The sequence below is a fragment of the Lithobates pipiens genome, unplaced genomic scaffold, assembly GCF_037356315.1.
Source record: "Lithobates pipiens isolate NorthernLeopardFrog02 unplaced genomic scaffold, aLitPip1_a1.2 Scaffold_3, whole genome shotgun sequence".
Taxonomy (NCBI): Eukaryota; Metazoa; Chordata; class Amphibia; order Anura; family Ranidae; genus Lithobates; species Lithobates pipiens.
In genome coordinates, this window is record NW_027507790.1 from 78,608,432 (window position 1) to 78,626,946 (window position 18,515).

General features: G+C 43.1%; 1 pseudogene; it reads left to right on the forward strand.

Annotated features, from left to right (window-relative positions):
* Positions 1–412: 412 nt before the first annotated feature.
* Positions 413–531, forward strand: LOC143941609 (5S ribosomal RNA; annotated as a pseudogene).
* The last annotated feature ends 17,984 nt before the right edge of the window (positions 532–18,515 follow it).

Here is an 18,515-nt window from a genome sequence, read left to right on the forward strand (position 1 = left end):
TTATGTTTACCTAGTCGATCTGTTCCTGATAGACCAGTCAGTAGCCTGCTTAGACCAAAGTATGGTCACCACATTCAACTACCTGGAATATCTAGGTCGGATTCTCAACCTAGGAGAAATCTTCTTTAAAACCATGAAGAAGGCTAAAATACTTGGGTCCGATCATAGGTACACCCAGAAAAGGGTATTCTTTCCCCAGGCGAAGATCAGCGCTATAAAGGAACTGATGTAGGTGGTCAAAGCAAGATGAATTTCTTCTATTCAACTTTGCATGAGGTTGTTGGGAAAGATGGTGGCTTAATTCGAGGCTGTTGCTTATGCTCAGTTTCATTCGAGACTGCTACAAAATCGTATCCTATTTGCTTGGAACAAAGGGTTCAAGCTCTACATTTCTAATGTGTCTGACTCCAAAGCCTACGGCCATATCACCCTGGTAGCGCCCGATCTCGTCTAATATTGGAGGCTGAGCAGGGTTGGGCCTGGTTACTACCCGGATGAGAGACCACCTGGAAATACCAGGTGCTGTAGCCTGGGTGCGTCAGAGCCTCAGTTTATGGTTACTATCCAATAATCTACTAAGGGGAAAATCCTTTCAGTTACCTGGGAAGTGGTAACAACATATGCCAACCTTTCTTGTTTAGGTTGGGGAACAGTCCTGGAAGAGGCAACTGTCCAAGAGAAGTGGCCCAGATCAGAAATGGCCTTCCCATTAACATTTTAGAAATTCAGGCAGAGCTCTTGGTCCTGAGGGCTTGAACGTTCAGTTTACAGTATTGTCCTGCCAGGATTCAATCCGACAATGCCACATCAATGGCCTATATTAATCACCAAGGGTGCACAAGAAGTTGTGCGGCCCAGAGAAAGATGAATTATATCCTATCTTGGGCAGAAAACAATGTACTTTGCCTCTTCATTCTAGGAATAGAAAATTGACAGGCGGACTACATGGGTCGCCAGCAGTTGCTCCCGGAAGAATTCACCCTTCACCCTGATATCTTTCTTTCAATATGTCAAAAATGGGGGATCCCAGACATAGATCTGTTTGCGTCCAGGTTCAACAAAGAAATCGACAACTTTGTGCCATTCAGTCATTGATTCTTGTGGCCCCCAGCGGGGCCCAGGAAATCTTGGTATGCAGACATCGTAAAAGATGGCAGTAGGGGACCCATGGACCCTACCACCACGGCAGACCTTCTCTCGCAAGGTCCAGTGTTCCATCCTACTTTACCAAAGCTAAAGTTAGTGTCCTGGCTATTGAGACCCACACTCTGAAGAAGTGTGGGCTGTCAGGTTCAGTAGTTTCTACTTTGTTTAATGCAAGGGAGCCGGGCTCCAAAATTATATATTATGGACTCTGGGAAACATATGTCTCCTGGTGTGAAATCAGGAGTTGCACCCCAGGAACTAAGTCAAAGGTAGAATCCTTGACTTTCTGCAGATTGGGGTGAGAAATAAGGCTGGCCTTAAGTGCTTTCCAAGGACAGGTCTCGGCCTTATCTGTATTATTTCAATGACCACTTGCTTTGCATTCTTAAGTTCGTAACTTTATTCAGGGGGTAATGCGGCTTAATCTCCGGTTAGGTAACCCCTGAACCCTTGGGACTTGAATTTCGTTTTGTCGGCATTACAAAACAGCCTTTTTTCAACATATTTCTGTGGTCCTTTTTTGACAAGGAAAACATTGTCTGATAAACATATTTGCTGCAAGAAGGGTATCAGAATTGGCTGCTCTTTCTTGTAAAGAGACATATTTTTATTGTTCACAAGGATAAGATGGTATTGTGTCCTCATCCTAACTTTTTACCAAAGGTATTATCAGGTTTTTATCTAAACCAGGATATTGTTCTACCTTAATTTTTCCATAACCCTGTTCTATGGAAGAAAATTCACTACATTCTCTTGATGTGGTGAGAGCAGTCACAGTCTACTTAACCACTTAACAACCGGCCCATAGCCGAATGACAGCTACAGGGCGGTTGTTTAACTCTGGGAGGCCGTCATATGATGTCCTCCCAGAATTCCGCTATTGCGCGCCCCCTGGGGCGCGCACTCGAGAGCATCCGTGACTGCCGGGTCCACAGGACCCGGCACAAATCACGGAGCGGCCGTATACCACATGATCGCTCCGTCAAATGACGGAATGATCACTTGTAAACAACCGGCGTCATGTTATGACGCCGGTTCCTCCCTCCCCCTCTCTGTACCCATCTGCAGTGCCCACATCGCTGCTCACCAAAAATTAACCCCTCAATTCCCTGGCAATACTCTGCAATACCCGCCAATACTCTGCAATACCCGCTAATATACTGCAGTACCCGCCAATACTCTGCAGTACCCGCCAATACTCTGCAATACCCGCCAATACTCTGCAATACCCGCCAATACTCTGCAGTACAATTCCAGCCAATACCCTGCCATAAATTGCCATACCCGGAGATACCCAGCCATACTCGGAGATACCCTGCAATACCCAGCCATAGACATTCCCCACCCGCCGCCCTCCGGTGCTTCTACCGACTTGCCAGTACAATCAAAGCCAGAATATTATTATTATTTTTTTTATTTCAGGCTTCCCAGCTTAGAGGTGATATGTGGGGTCTTATTGACCCCATATCTCACTGTAAAGAGGACCTGTCATGCCATATTACTATTACAAGGGATGTTTACATTCCTTGTAACAGGAATAAAAGTGATCAAAAAATTTATTTTTGGGGAAAAAAATGTCAAACTAAAATAAATAAAGTAAAATGAACAATAAGAAAAAAATGTTTTTTTTAAAGCGCCCCTGTCCCCATGTGCTCGCATACAGAAGTGAACGCATACGTAAGTCCCGCCCACATATGAAAATGGTGTTCAAACAGAACATATAACAGAAACGAAGAAAAATTCATTTTTTTACAGAATTTTCGGTCTTTTTTCTTTTATAGCACAAAAAATAAAAAATTTATAGTGATTAAATACCACCAAAAGAAAAAAAGGACAAAAATGTCATAGTGTTGCATGACTGAGTAATTGTTATTCAAAATGTGAGAGCACCGAAAGCTGAAAATTGGTCTGGTTATTAAGGGTGTTTAAGTGCCCAGTGGTCAAGTAGTTAAAGGCAACTGCTCAGATTTGAAAAACGGATGTTTGGTTCGTGTTGCCTGAAGGTCCTAAAAGAGGACAGGCAGCATCGAAATCTATTTCTGAATGGATTCGACAAGTAATCATTCAAGCTCATGGTTTAAAGAGGTAGTTCTACCCTCTCTAATCAAAGCGCACTCCTCTAGGGCTGTTAGTGCTTCGTGGGCAGTGCATCACCAAGCCTCCATGGCTCAATTCTGCAAGGCCGCAACTTGGTCTTCAATCCCTCCATTTACCAGATTCTATCTGGTGGATGTAAAAAGACATGAGGATGTCGCCTTTGAGCACAGTGTACTGCAGGCAGCAGTATAAATCCTCTGTTCTCTTGGTGCCCTACTTTGGTTGTGTCTCCCTCCTCTCAGTTGGCATTGCTCTGGGACATCCCACATGGTAATTACTATGGCTCTGTGTCCCATGATGTACGATTAAATAAAATAGGATTTTTTGAACAGCTTTTGGAGTACATCATGGGACACGGAGGTCGCGCCCCTCTTTCTAGTATACACATGTATTGCTTTGCTACAAAACTGAGATACTCCCAGTAGTGGGAGGGGTTATATAGGGAGGCAAGTTCCTGTTTAGGGTGTGCCAGTGTCCAGCACCTGAAGGTGGACTATAACCCACATAGTAATTACTATGGCTCTGTGTCCTGTGATTGTTCTTCAAAAGAAAAGAATTTTACAGGTAAGCTGTTATAAAAATCCTATTGTAGATGCGTTTGAGCATCTTCCCCTGATGAAGTGTGCTATACACAAAACACATTGGGCATCTAGGATACAGTCATATGCCTGCTAATAGAAAACAATCTAGATCCACTATCGACAACCAATGATATTGACACCATTTATATATCTTTATAATATTGCAATGTGCCGCTCAGATTATATGTCTGTGTATGTGTGTGTGTGTGTGTATATATACATCTGTCAGTGCCCATCACAGTCACCTGCCAGTGCCACCTATCAGTGCCCATCAGTGTCATCTATCAGTGCCCATCAATTCTACATGTTAGTGCCGCGTCATCAGTGCCTGTCAGTGAAGGAGAAAACAACATTTTATGACAGAAACTAAGAAAAACTTTTTTTTGTTTTCAAAAATTTCGCCCTTTTTTAGTTTATCAAAAATTAAAAAACCGCAGAGGTGATCAAATACTACCAAAAGAAAGCTCTATTTGTGGGAAGAAAATTATAAAAATTTTGTTGGGGTACAGTGCTGCATGACCGCGCAATTGTCATTGAAAGTGCAACAGCGCTGAATGCTGAAAATTGTCCTGGGCATGAAGAGGCGGAAGTGGTATTGAAGTGGTTAAGCACAATTGTATTGTGTGAAACGCATCTACAAGAGTATTGGTGTCTTTTGATGTCATCTCAGTGATTAATAAATGGCAACTGGAGTTTCATTGATGTGCAGCCATTTCTTCTTTACTTCATGTATCCACGGAGGCAGGCCGGGGCTAGCACTTGATTGGAGTTCTTGTCAGGCATAGTATATTCACCTGGAGTGGCGAGTTATACATTTCTACTATGCATTTACATCACTGTTGGTAAGATTACCGTGTGACAAAGTCAGGTAGTTTTTCCTATTGGCACTTTAAGAACTTTATGCTATAGCAGCATAGATTCTTAAAGAATTGCTTCCAGTTCACAGCTGAGGAAGCTGGCAGTAATTAGGACCATCTTTGAGCTGGCATACTAAGTATGCCAGTACTCAGAGCGGGGTATGTCTGCTGAGAAGCTGTCATCCATTGACAGCTTCCTGCACAGTACTGTATCCTTGACCCCATTTATCCATCAGCTGGGGCATTTTCTGTCTGAAAGCTATGTAAACAAAGGGATAAATGTGAGTTCATTACCCAATGTCCATAATAGGGAAAAGGCTTGTCATTGGGTGGATGAAGCTTGATGGGGAACTGAGAGAGTGCATGGATACTTAGACCTCATTAGCACCAACAGGTTCGTGTGCCTATACACTCCAAAATACTGTGCATCATTATCTACAATCTACAGTGTTCACAGCAAATTTCAATTATAAACACATATCCACCTCACTATATGTACATAAATAACAAAGATATCAAATTAAAACACAAACAATACATACTGTATATCTAAGTGGTAAAATCACAAATTAATTCATTGTTTATTAAAACAAGTGGTACAAAATCATACCTTTATAACCTCTCTTGGTGACATATACTGCTGGAGAAATGTGGGGGAAAAAAAGACACACCTAAATATATGGTTGCAGCTGTCTCCTGCTGGAACAATCATATGACTGTCAGTCACCACTCTCTGCTCTGCCACTCTTACGCTAACTGGAGTACCAGGCTATGGGGGGGGGGGGGGGGCACCTGGCTCAGGCTCTCAGTGGAGCACTGAGAGGCTGAGCTAACTGCCAGTTAGGCATCTGGGGGGATCCTAACATCTAGAGCCGCTCTGTGGGTTACACTGTTGACTAAGTCTGGGTCATAGGAGTGCAAAAGTAAATGCAGTCCTGTGACCCTCAAGAGAAGTACAACCAAAAAAGCTTTGCCATACTTCTCTTTTAACAAAATTCATATGCATCAAAAAAAATCAATAACAACATTAGTGCCCATTAGAAGCAAAAATATGCAACAAATCTACTCTTATAAAGTACTGGTGCTTCACACCATTAAAAGTGCATTCCTTTTTTTCTAGGAAACTATCAGAAATCAGAGGCGCTGAACATATCTATGCTGACCTCTTTAGCTACACTACTTCGGGTTGATTTCCCCTTTCAAATGAACCACATCGCACATAAAGTGTCTGGGCATCCTTTTACTCAGTAGGGTAGAAGATATTTTCTCATTAAACTTCCCTCCTCTTCTGGCAGCCATCAAAAAATACATACTGTCCTGGCAACGCGGCTTATTCTCATGGTTTGGACAATGCAGCATAGTGAAAATTAATATTATGCCCCATCCGCTTTACCACTACCAGGCCCTGCCCATTCGGGTCCCGAGCTTATTCCTTAGGGCAGTGAACCAAGCTCTTGCTACTTTCCAATGGGCCCTGAAACCCCCTTACCTGGCACAGTCAATTCTGCGATTACCAAAGCTACTGGGTGGCATAGCTTTGCCAGATGCCAACCTCTACCACATGGCTTGTCATTTGACACGTGCCCTGGATTGGTGTTGCCATGGCCCTCTTAAATAGTGGGAACAAGTGGAGCAGATCCTAGCAGGGATTTCGCTAGAATCTGTGCCATGGTGCTAAACAAATTTGCCTAGCCGAATTGTAGGCCACCCCATGGTGAGAGAGACGGGGGATATGTCTGAAGGTGTTCTGTGACTTTTCTATCGCTCTGACCTCTTTGCCGCTCAGCCCTATAGTGGGCAACCCTTCCCTCAGTCCTGGCCTCCATGACGCTAGATTACAGGAATTGAAAGTGGTAGGGTGATCCCAGGCCTGTCATTTTATTGCCAATGGACAATGGATGGCAAGACAGCAAATCATTGTTGATCCGGCTCTTGCGGGCCTATCTTTCTGACAAAATTTACAATTGGCCCACTTCATTGGCTCTTTACACCTCCAGAAACCTTTCAGATATGCCTTACTACCTTTGAACTATTATGTCTAGTTCAGTAACAGTCTCCACTGCGTCGCGCGGTCTCTCAGACCTACCAATTGCTGATAGCTCTGTCACCGAACTTCAGACCTCCTTATATCACCAGGTGGGAACGAGTTTGGGCTACATCTTACAGAGAAACAAGTGGAAAGAATTCTTCTATTCTCTTACAAAACTTCTATTTGCACTAAACACCAGGAGGCTGGTTTTAAGATGCTGACTCGGTGATATTATACGCCGGTGAAAATTCAAAGGATGTTCCCTCAATGTTTGGATCTTTGTTGGAGATGTGGGGAGTAGTCCGGTTCTCTTCTTCACAACCTTTGGTCTTGCCGTTTCCTGCAGTCCTACTGAACAGAGGTCCACCCCATAACCCAAAAATTCACTGATCGGGAGTTATCGAAGGATCCTGCGTTTGTTCTCCTGTATCACCAAAGGATTCCGAGTAATATCTACAGGAGATCCATTCTACCTCTCCTGCTCACAGCAGAATCCCACTGTTTTGGAAGCAGACACAGCCACTATCTGGTTGGAAAGAGTAGCCAAAATCAATGCCATGGATGACCTGGTAGCCACGAAAAGGAGCCTTTGTGAGAAATTCCTTGAAAAAAAAATTCTTGGGCACAAATTTGGATATTTTGAAGAGTACGTAGAGCTGGTGACCTAAACCCCCTGTATTGGAGACTATACTGCTGGATCCCCAGGCCTGGAAGAAGTGCATGGCTGGCGGCTGGCCCCCCTGCCCCCTTCTCTTCTTTTCTTAGTGCTTTTCTCTTGCTGCAAGGCCCCTTGGGTCATTTATGCTCTTTCTTTATTCTTGTTAAACCGTGTCCACCGTGTAAAATGCTATGCGGGATACAGAAACTTCCTAGATCCTGATGCTCAGCCTTATCTTCATTTACATGTCTTTTATACACAATGGCTTTTGTGGTGAAGACTTATTTTTGGAAATGCTCCATTGCATACAGACCAAGGTTGTGGTTTCTGTATTTAATGTACGCTCTCTTTAAATAAAGTATTAAAAAAAAGGTGCATTCCCAGTGGCTTATAATCACTCATCAGATATGTTTGCCCTCTCATTACAAGATGGTCAAACAGGGCTGTGTAATGATTCTAGATAAGCGGGGAGATGGTTGGCTACCTTTCTGCTACCCTCCTTGATCTTCTAAAGTGGTTGTTAAAGACTAAGGCTGCTTTCACACTGGGGCGGTATTCAGGTGTTACAGCGCTAAAAATAGCGCCTGTGTGACGCCTGAAAAAAACCGGCCCCTTTAACTCCAGTGTGAAATCCGGAGGGCTTTCACACTGGAGCGATGCGCTGGCAGGACGGTGAAAAAAGTCCTGCTAGCCGCATCTTTGCAGCGGTGAAGGAGCGGTGTATTCACCGCTCCTATACCGCTACTACCCATTGAAATCAATGGGACACCGCGGCAATACCGCCGGCAAAGCGCCGCTGCAGCGGCGCTTTGCGGGCGGGTTTAACCCCTTTTCGGACGCTAGCGGGGGTTAAAACCACCCCACTAGCGCCCGCACACCGCCGCTAAAACGACGGTAAAGCGCCGCTAAAAATAGCGGCACTTTACCGCCGACGCCGCTCCCGCTGCAGTGTGAAAGCAGCCTAAAGGGTTCTTAACTTCATGCATTGGCTTCTGCTGCTGTGAGGCCGCGTACACACGGGCGGACTGTATGGCCTACTTAGTCCGTCGAAACACATTTCAGCGGACAGTCCGCTCGTGTGTCGGCTTCAGCTGACTTTTTCAGCGTGCAGTCTGGTGTACTAAGTATTTCGGATTTTTCGAAATTCTGTCCGTCATACTTTGGTTTCAGCGGACGATCCGCTCGTCAGTGGGCTAGTTCGACGGACTAAGAATGGCGCATGCTCAGAAAGGATTTACACGCGAAAGGTTGCATTGCTGTGTATTGGACTTCCTATTTCTAGTCCCGTCGTACGTGCTGTACACGTCATCGCACAAGCTTTCGACGGACTGTTTGTGCATCCGTGTGTGGTCAAGTCCGTTCATTCGAAAGTAGGACGGACTGTCCGTCGGATTGTATGACGGACTAAGTAGGCCATACAGTCTGCCCGTGTGTACGCGGCTTCAGTCAAAACCAGTGAGGAGGGTGTGGGGTTGGTGCCAAGCCACACTGTGTGTGTCAATGGACACACACAGCCTGGACTGGGAGTGCCCCCCCTAACAAGTGGCTTGATAGGTGTCTGGAAGCCCTCTTAAAGGTCCTGCCCTGCAACCAGTCAATGCTGTCATGTCTATTTGTCAAATTAATGCTAACTGGACAAGACAAACGAACAGAGACCAGTACCCTTTCAGTTGATGCCCTCTGTATTGTATTGTTTTGTGTTGACACAGTCTAGAGAATGTCATTTGCCAAGTCTCTAGAATAGCCTTTATCACTGCATTTGCACAGGATTGTGTGGTTAAAAACTTGGTCTGCTGAACCTTCTACACATGCCTTTTGACAGTGAATTCCTATTTGGAGACTCCCTTAAATCAAAAAGGACAATGGGACAAAGATACACCTGCCCCACAAGAAAAAAGCCTAAGTCTCTTACTCTATGGCTACTAATGCTTCCTGTTAGCAAAAAAGTTATTTTCGCTATTCCCAGGCATCAACTTCCAAACCTTGGTTTAACACTTCCTTTCGTCATAAGCCCTGGAATCCACCAAGCCTGCCCAGAATCCCTCCTCACAATGCAGAGGCGGCCCCGCACTTAGGAGTGGTCCAGAACGTCATTTCAAAGGGATGCAAAATAGAGTTTATCTCTGCCCCCCAATCTGCCTTATGCCTTCCAATCAGTCAGCCTCAGACCGAAAGAAGGTAGATTTAATGATTGCTTTGCAGCAACTTCAGGCACAAAGAATGACTGTACCAGTTTTTATTTTTAGAAGATTAGCTTCAAGGTTTCAATTCAAACTAATTTCAGATTCAGTAGGGACAGACGCCCAATGCTGGACTTGAAATCTCTGAAGAGATTTCTTCATGTACCAAAATTACGGATATAATCAAGAAGTTTTGTTATTGCTTCTCTTAGACAAGGGAATTTCTGGCATCAGTAGACATGCAAGATGCCTATGTACACATTCCTACTACACTTATCCCCTCGCATCAATATTTTCTGTGTTTTGCTTTGGAAGGTCAACACTTCCAATAAGTAGCACTACCTTGCGGGATACCGTCTGTACCCCAAGTGTTGGTCTTCTGCAAACTCAGGGCATTCGTGTCACATGCTATCTGGACAACCTCCTACTGAAGGGCTCTTCAACCACAACCGTTTCCACCAAATTCCAAAGGACTGTTTGGTTCCCTCAAACCTTTGGCTGGATATTCAACTTTCTAAAGTCTGCTCTACAGCCCTCACTTCATCTGGAGTAATGGGGTATAATCTTGGACACAGCCCAAACCACAATTTTCCTTCCTTGGGAGATGGTTGCTTCCCTAATCCACACACAATGGTCCTCAGATCAAAACAGTAATCCCTGAGTTTGCTTCTGCATGAGGGTTTTTGGCTTGAACATCACCTCTTTCAAGACAGTTGCCTTTGCCCAGTTTCACTCTGGTCCTTTTCAATCCAACATACTCATAACAGGGAACAAGCAAATCCAATCCTTGCATTGTCAGGTGCTTTTTTCCAGCCAGACAAGGCTCTCTTTGACATGGTGGATCTTCAATCCTCGCCTGGAATAGTGAAAATCTTTCCTTCAGATACCTTGGAAGGTGGTGACTATGGATGCCAGCCTTACAGCCTGTAAGTTTCCTTGAATGTCCAGTTCCTACCATCAATATTCTGGAGAACTGTCTAGAACATAGTCTGATGACTGAGAGCTATCAGACTATGGGGTTTATTTACTAAAAGCAAATCCACTTTGCACTGTAAGTGCACTTAGAAGTGCAGTCGCTGATTTCTATCATCTAATCATGTACAAACAAAAATGCTGTTTTTATTTTTCTTGCATGCCCCCCTCAGATCTACAGCGAATGCACTTCCAAGTGCATTTGCAGCGCAGTTGTAGTGCAAAGTGGATTTGCCTTTAGTAAATAAACCCCTATGTCTATAACACTGGACCTTCCTTCTGCACCCAGTGAAGATATGGTCACACAATGCCACAGTAATGTTCTACATCAAAAGGGCACTAGAAGTCAATATGACCCAAAAGAAAAAGGCTGATAGCCTTTTTCCAGCTCTCTCAGCCATTCACATCCATAGAGTAGACCTGTGGCAGGCGGGCTTCCTAAGCCATCAATGCCTAGAATCGTGGGAGTGGCCTCTGCACTTTGAGATCTTTCAAATTCTCTGTTAAAGGTGGGAAAATCAAGATGTGGGCATCCTGACCTCCAGGTTCAAAAACAAGCTGGACACTTGTAGCCAAGACCAGGGATCCTCTAGCCTTCACAGCAGGCTGGTTTCTGTCTTCCCTTGAGTTCTGTGCAAGATAGAGAAGGATTAGTTTCCTGCGATTCTCATCCAACTAAGTTGGCCAGGAAGGACATGGTACACAGACATACTAGGACTGTTGGAGAAGCCTTGGTCTCCTCCAAACAGAGCAGACTTACTGACCCAAGGCCCCCTATTCCAGTATTCTAGGGGAGATATTTTATCACTTGTATTTTAGCCTTTCCTCAGTCTGGTGTTGGCCATTCTTTGGCCCTCAATACCTTCAAGGGACAGGTTTCTGCCTAACCCATTCTATTCCAGAAACCTCTTGCTTTGTAATCACTAATCAAGACTTTTCTTCAGAAAGTTGCATATATAAATCCCCAATTCGACCTGTGTCACCTTGTGATCTCAACCAGGTGCTCTGTGTACTTCAGAGACCTTCCTTTAAACCAGTTATGCTACATTCACACTACAGCTTTTGAATCGCGGGCAAATCTTCCCACAAATTGACAGCGCTGATGTGTGAATGACAAAATGCGGAGCTCACATTTGAGATGCCATTCATTTGAATGGCACCTCAAATCATGGTGTGGGCCTGCCGTGATTGTCGTGCTGCAATCTCGGTAACCAGCATCGCGGGATGCACGTTACCCCAAAGTAGCTCCTGAACTATTTTTGGGTGGCATGCATCCCACGATGCGGGTTGCCGCCATTGCAGCACAATTTATCACACGACAATCGTGCCAGATCCACTCCATGATTTCATGTGTCATTCAAATGAATGTAATCTCAAATGCAAGCGTTTTCTCATTCACACATCAGTGCTGTCAAATCGTGGGCAGGTCTGTGGCAGATCTGTCCACGATTCAAAATGTTGTAGTGTGAATGCAGCCTTAGAGATATTCCACTTGTATGGATGTGTTCCTGGTAGCCGTTACATCTGTTAGGTGTATTTTTGAGTTGGCAGCTCTTTCCTGTAAAGCGTCCTTTTTTGTTTTGCACAAAAAGTGGTCTTGAGACTAAAACTTTTCTTTCTAAGGTCACCTCTTCTTTCCATCTCAATCAGGACATTATTCTTCCTTCCCCAGGGTCTACCTGGCAGACACAGCCTCTATTCACAAGATTGAGCCCTTATTTGTCCTTCCTGTGGGCCCTCGTAGAGGGCATCCTGCTTCCTGCTGCCAGATGGATCAGGCAACTTATTTGCATGGCCTACGCCTTTATAATTTCTCCTTTTCCCTATGAGAGCTCATTCCACTAGTGCTGTTTGTGTCTCTTGGGCTGTTCAGCATCAAGCATCTGCTCACCCAGTATTTGTAGGGTCATGACCTGGTCCTCTGGTCACATGTCCTCCAAGTTCTACCAAGTAGAGTTTCAGACCTCTGCTGATATGAGTTTTGACTATAAGGTGCTTCAAGCTGTCATCTGAGTGTTTTTGTTGGGGTTCTTTTAATTCTTGTTGGTCTATTGGCAGTGTCTGTTTGCTGTGCTGTTACCCAGTCCTCAGTTTTTTGCTTGGGTATGTTCCATGGTCTATGAATACAACTCCTTTGCCCTGCACTGTATTCCGATATTTGACATTTTGAATTATGTATATTTTTTTTTATTTTGGAGTACAGTACAGAACACAAGTACCTAGGGACGCTAGCAAGTTTTTTTACCAGTGTCCAATCACCTAAAGGTAGCCTGCATTTAATGCATGGTCTATGAATAAGTCTTGAATCCTGTTCAAATTCCTATAATTCTGTCTACTGCTTGACCATAGATTCAATGTATGCAGTTACATCCTCAAATTATTATGTATTCTAGAACTGATTTTGCCATTGCGCAATTTGTTCTATCTATTGCTACCGTTAAATGCTGTATGATTACTGGCACCTGTAATACCCAATGCATGTAATTTCACTAAACATAACCAAAAAAGATGGCTTTTTTTTTCCACTCATGTAACACTTTTATGCCGCGTACACACGATCAGAATTTTGGTCGGAAAAAGCTCTGATGGTTTTCCCGATGGAATTCCAATGGGACTTCACTCAAGCTGTCTTGCATACACACGGTCACACCAAATTCTGACCATCAAGAACGCGGTGATGTACAACACGTACGACGGGACTAGAAAAAGGAAAAATTTAGAACATGCTCTCAATCTTTTGCTGGACGAAATTACACCAGTAAAAGTCTGATGGAGCATACACACGATCTCATTTTCCGACTTTCCGGTCTTTTGCTGGCCGAATTTCCGATCGTGTGTACGGGCCATTAGACTTCATTGCAATATTCCAAATTAAAAGAAGTTTTCAGGAACACTGAAAATCCACTATTTGTGACAACATATTAACACAGAAGGGTCTAATTGCTTACCTGCAATTAGAGTTAAAGTGGAGCTAAACCAATTGATTTAACGGTTTCCCAAAGCAGTTACATTCAAAGCAAGCCATGAATAACTATCACAGCAGCTTTACACAGTGCAGTCATGTGCATGAGGCAGTGCCACATGGCAAGCTGCAACCTACTTATCACATACATGTCCTCAGTGGCATCACTAGCGCCGGGCACCTGGGGAACATGTCTTGCATCTGATCCTTGGAGTGTCTGATACTGAGGTTGCAATCCACCTATGGCTTTGTTTCTTTGCATAACTGCTGCATTGCTAGTCCCTGCCTGGCAAATTGATTGTGGCCATGCCCTTTTAATAATACTCCCAAGCCTGGTCATATACATTTTCTCCTGGAAGAAGCAGGCGTACAATAAACAGGCACAGATTCAAATTTATAGCTGGAGAGCTGCTGCCAACATTTGACCATCTGCCTGCCTGGCTGCCCACTAAAAAGATGTTTTTGATTATTGCTATTGAGGAGGGGAGCAGCAAGGGTGATGATCAGGGGCACACTGAGCACCAAGTGAACACTGTCCACCAGTGTAAGGCTGCACACTGACCATTAAGGGGACACACAAAGCACTGACTACCAATATAAGGGGATGCACTGAGCATCTATTTGAAGAAACAAACTGAGCATTGACCCACCACATGTAGAGGAGTACACTGAGCACTGGCTGCCAATGTACAGGGGTACACTGACCACCAAATAAGGGGACACGCAGTGCAAACTACTGATGTTAGGGGATTACTAAGCAGTGACCACCAATAAGGGGATGCTCTGACCACTGAACACCAATGCAAGGGGCACGCTGAGAACTAACAAGCACTAACACGAGTACTGACCATCAATGTGGGAGGACACACTAAGCACTGACCACCAATGTAAGGGTGCTCATTATACACAGATCACTAATTATAATTATATACACAAAAAGACACACCCATATGTGACCGATGTACATAGTTGATGTACATGTGATAAATGTGGTGAGGGGTGCTAAAATAAATAAATATATATTGCCACTAACTACTCAGTAATAAATATCAACAGTGACTTCTTTGATCACAACTACCAAAAAGATTTGTTATAAAAGTCCTGGGGGGATGTGATCTGTACACACGGACTGCCCCGGTGATCGGTGTCAGTAGTTCTAATGGCTAATCTCCCGGTGTTCTATCCCCGATCACTGAACACGGCACCGCTGTGCAAACCAACCCGTACAATCCACAACTGCCAGCCGGCTCTGCTCTTCTCCCACCCCTGGCATGGTCCCAGGGCTGTAACAGGATGCAGAGCAGAGGAAAGGGGTGTCACAACAGACGGTAAGGAGACATCCATTTCAGAGCACATTTTGGTGTTCAGCGCAGCTGGTGGAGGTGGCCCATTTGCACAGTGGAAGTAACATTTCTGCATACGTTTATCTGCACTTTCGATTTGAATTTGCACAGAGAATTTTATTTTAGGACTGAAGAAATTTCATGTTCAGGATCGATCTGTGATTGGACTTCACTGTCTTATTTTATAGGTTTGGAGATATTTGGGTGATTCTAAGTTATTTCCATTATTATAGCAAATCTTTTTGGTAGTTGTGATCAAATAAGTCACCGTTTATATTTATTACTGAGTAGTGGCAATATATAGTTATTTATTTTAGTGCCCCTCACCACATTTATCACATTTACACTAGAATCTCGAATCTAGCACGAGGAATAGCAGCTACAGTTTTATTTGTTGCATGTAGATTAAGACACATTTTTTATACATTTTTCACAGTTGATGTACATAGTTGATGTGTGATTAACTGATTATTGAGAATTATACAGATTTCTAAAAGAAATGTACTTTGGTGCTAACATTTTTTAATATTATACAATTAATTTCTGAATTAAAAATAACAGTAATATAAAAAAAATAATAACAATCAAATTGTTAAATGGACAATTATGGAAAGAAAATTCTTTCTATACATTATTTATAGGGGGATTGTGATTTTAAATTGGTCAATGGTATAGAGGGGGGAGGGGGAGACTTTAAGAGGAGAGAGCTATAGAGCCCAGAATGTAGAACAGATGAGACGATAATAAAATATTAATTCCAATGCCTTCATTTAGGCCTCCAGGACACAGCCCCGGGACACTGTTTGTTGAAACTATTTTCAAAAAGTTCCGATGCTCTCCAAACCTTTTACGAAGGGTACATAAAGTGCGACCTACACATACAGAGGGCCGCATGGACAGGTCAAACAGTACACTATGAACTCTGAAGAATATTACTTAAATCTTGCCTTAATAATAATCATCATATTTTTATCATAATACCGTAGTTACTCGGTTAACCCGGTCCAATAGTCTGCGGGGTGACCATGGCAATTGTACGAGATACTGAATCTGCTAAATATACCATTCTAGATGAGCTGTATACTGTCTTTCCGAATAACTTCTTCCACCCCTCCACATCGGTCCCCACCTATAGACCCATATGTCCAAACGGTGGGATACGTTTTTTCTTGATAAATATTTAACATACAAGATCTTTCCTAGAGGTCATAGAATCTAAAAGCATGTTCATTTTTGTGTCCAGAACAAGCTCGTAAGTGGTCTAACATTTCTGAGTTTTGGACCCAAAAATGGATGGAGATTATTACCAAGCAAAGGGATACCCAATATACTCTCCTTCTCTCCAAAACCACAGATCTCAATCACACTCTTACATCACAGATTACGTCCCTACCCACATCTTGGGTTAGAAAACAAACTAAATACTAAGCAAAAAGATGGGACATTAAGGGTGCAATATTCAAAAAAAGAGAAAAATATATATATATAAAGTTTTTAAATATTTTATTGTAACAACAATCCCATAAAAACAAACAGAGAAAGCAGCCTTATAATCATACAAGGATGTTATATATAACTTGCGGTCCAGGTAGTGATTCAGTTGAGGTAGTTGTAATTTGCTTATCCCAACATGTTTTGCTTATTGCTTCATCAGAGGATATACAAACTACCAAAATAATAACAAAATCACATAAAAAAACAAATTTAATTACAAAAACACATTTAAGAGCAATTTAATTTGCCATGTAATTTGGGTGTTGATGGAAGTCTGAATCAAGCTTTTTTCAAAACTAAATACTAAGTTCCAAGAATATTGTCTTGTTAGGACTAAATTACAAAAAAATCCATAGAGACTTTCATGATTACAACACTAATAGGGTTTTCTGTTGGAAGAAACCCAGGCCAACCACACAGCATCTTGTTCCTTATGATGATGATTATAGTTCATTCATGCATGATGGCTCCATCCCTCTTATGCACTGTGGACCCATTTCCTCCCATGCAATCAGTCCCTCCCACACCCCACATCTAAATCACATTCCTTCTTGACCAAGAGCCACACCACTGGTCCCTGTTCCTCCAAACAGGGCCCATCTTCCACCAAACCTACAGTTCCCCTCAGAAAAAATATGAATGCAACCAATAATTCCCCTAGTCAGGCATCCACCTCAGACTCCACTCTTGTCTCAACAAGTAACAGTGTAAAATATTGCCTCATGCCGGTATTGGCCGACTCTAGCATCTCCACTCCTACTGCTATATCCTTGAATTCTATGGAGGAATAACCTAATACTAGTGCCCATTCAAGCACTATCCCTGATGTAGTAGATTCGTCCCCTTCACCTACAGCCACTCCCAAGTAGTACAACAGAAGAACCATCATCTTCCACCTCCTCTTTTTTAGTGTTCACCCCCTTGTCATGCCCAACAAGAAAACTCACTGTAGAGGCAGGAGAGGGGGAATACATAGACACAAAAAGGAAGGAGAACTGACGCAGACTATAAAGATTTTCAATTTATCTGATCATGTTCTGTCCAAATTTGTGCAGCCACTCCTGACACGCGGTCTTACCTTTGCTCCCACAGCATCCCCCAATCCTTTCACTCTTTTTCTTAATCTTAATAGATTTATTAGAAATCTAACTGTCAAACGTTATTATAACATCCAAGTCCTTAAGAACCAAAATGCTAATACTGACAGTGATATCAGCACCTCAGGCTCCAGTTATACAACAGAGGATCCTCCTCGCCTCTGTGGCTCAGAACTGAGGGCTTTGGATCACTTGGAGCATTTATATACTGAGGATCCAGGTGAATATGTCAAAATACTCACTCCCACCTTTGCTAAAGGTCCCTATGTTCAAAGCTTCTGCCAGGTGGTCTATGCTGATATTCTTCATATGTGTCAACAGATCACCACACACACACACAGTCATCTTCTAATTTGACAGCTGCCGAAACTACAGCCCCGAAACAGCTCACTGACAATAGACAGCTTATCATCAGGTCAGCAGACAAATAGTATAGTAGTCCAGAATCATTCAGAGTACCAGTTTGAATCCGCCAGGCTCCTCTCAGATAATTCTACATATCAAAAACACATCAGTGGCCCATTACCCAATTTTTCTAAGGAAGCCCATAACTTGATTAACAGGGCTGCAGCTGAGGGTCTCATTATGGCACCCGAAGTAGCATTCCTCAAACATGAATTCTATAAAAGGCCTTACTTTTATCCACTCCCTAAGATTCATAAGGACCTAGTTAATCTGCCCGGTAGACCAATTATTGCGCCTATGGAAAGTGTTACAAGTTATTTCTCCATATATATATCTCGATCCTTTCTTGCAGCCCATAGTACAAAATCTCCCCTCATAAATTAAGGACAATATTCATATATTAAATATGCTACAACAATGCTGTTGGGAGCCTTCGTACTGCTGGCTTTCATTAGATGTAGTTTCTCTCTACACCTCTATTCCGCATAATGTTGGGCTACAGGCTGTACAGTATTACCTTAATGAGGACCCACAACTTAATCCCTGCCAAGTATATTTCCTTTTGTAAATTTTGGAATATTGTCTTACACACAATATTTTGAATCTAATGGTGAGTTTTATATTCTGACCCAAGGCACACCTATGGGGGCAAATTTTGCACCCCAGCTATGCGAATCTCACTATGGGTTATTAG